Source organism: Urocitellus parryii, chromosome 8, assembly GCF_045843805.1.
Source record: "Urocitellus parryii isolate mUroPar1 chromosome 8, mUroPar1.hap1, whole genome shotgun sequence".
NCBI lineage: Eukaryota > Metazoa > Chordata > Mammalia > Rodentia > Sciuridae > Urocitellus > Urocitellus parryii.
In genome coordinates, this window is record NC_135538.1 from 45,391,800 (window position 1) to 45,393,518 (window position 1,719).

A 1,719-nucleotide genomic window follows, 5' to 3' on the forward strand; every position below is an offset into this window, starting at 1 on the left:
TGGTGTTGGTTGTACAATTCTGTAAATATACTAAAATCCACTGAATATCGCACTTTAAATAGGTGAATTGTGTGTGTGAATTATATCTTAATAAAGGTATTTAAAAATAATATGTAACAACAAATCTTATCATCATTTACAATTATAATGTACCAATAAAAAATGTGGAAAGGAGAAAATGAGCAGATCCTTGATGTTATGCTCTCACTGTAGCAGAGAAGATGATGAGTAGGAAGGTAATATATGAAAAGCTAATTTACATGTCAAAGTTTCTATGATTAACTCCTTTCAGTTCTACAAACTATAGAATCAATTAACTTGGAAATGGTTCAAGAGTGTAAGGAAGCCATCCATTTAGGGTGCAACCTTAACTTGTATAGAAATCTAGATTTAATGTCAGATGCATCTGGGTTTTGACTCCTGGCTCCATCACATAATTGCTAAAGCCTCAGTTTCCTCATCTGTAAAATGATTTTGATAGTAGTGTTCACTGATTTGAATTGCAAGAAGAAAGGAGGGGTCTTGCAGAATTTCATGGCTGTTTGTCATTCATATCCTGCTTTTCTTTTATTATTGGGGTTGTTTTGTCTCGTTGCCAGGCACTGACCAAGGGCTGACTCTGGGTGAAGGAGGAAAGGCTTCTCTGCTCAGGCCCTGCTTCAACTTTGTCCTTTGGAAGGTGGCTCTGGTCTGGCTATGCTGAAAGCTTCTCAGAGCTGCCACCAGAGGAGTCCTGTGGGGTTATAAATGCCTGGGGGAGTTTGGGCATTTCTGGAGAGAAGTTCCTGGGTGAGATGACCAGGTGCAATCCTTACTGGCAGATTGCACCTGGAAGAGCTTTCTGCCTCAGGATCTCTGAGGGTGGGGCTTTATTGCCCAAACCTCAGGCAATTCTCCAGGTAGACAGTAGATAGGGCGAGATGTTCTCAAGAATCTTCTTCCCTAAGGACCCAATTTTTTCTTGTTACATCTTTTATTCTCCCTTCATCTTTGTTTTCTTCTTACCAGTCAATTTTATTTTATTTTATCCTATATTTTCAATGCAGTTTTTTTTTTTTTTAGTGTTACTTTTAGTACAAAGCATGGGCATTTAGCAAAGGTTTTTACAGATTTCTTGACAAACTGTTTTGGTTGCCTTCTCATTCCTGGTTTTCTTTATATCACCAAATCACCTTTTTAACTTTCCTTGGGCTTTATGAGCCAGGAAACCAGCTCCTCTAAGGCACTGATTATGTGGCCGTGCCTGATGAATGCTGGCTTGTGGTGAGTAAATCATTTGATTTATAACAATGACATTTGAGATATGGAACAGAATTCCATGTACTGTTTGTCACGTCCCCTACCACTGTCTTTTACCATTTACCTAAATATTCCCTTCATTCAAAATCTCTGAGGTGGGGAATCTGCAAAAATACAACTGAATGTCTCAAAAATGCCTTAGCATGGTCTCAACTCAGATACCTGACTCTGCATCACCATACATCACCACACATTTTGTATGCTGCGCTTGAACCAGAGGAGTCCTATGGGGTTATAAATGCTAGGGGAGTTTGGGCATTTCTGGAGAGGAGTTCTTGGGTGAAATGACCAGAAAGTTTTACATGCTGATGGGGAATGGTGGGGATGGCAGTGCAAAATCTAGATATGGTCCTGATTCCCCCCTCCACAGGTCAGAAGGAAATCATGCAGAACCCACCTGCAAGGGGATCAGAGAACTCA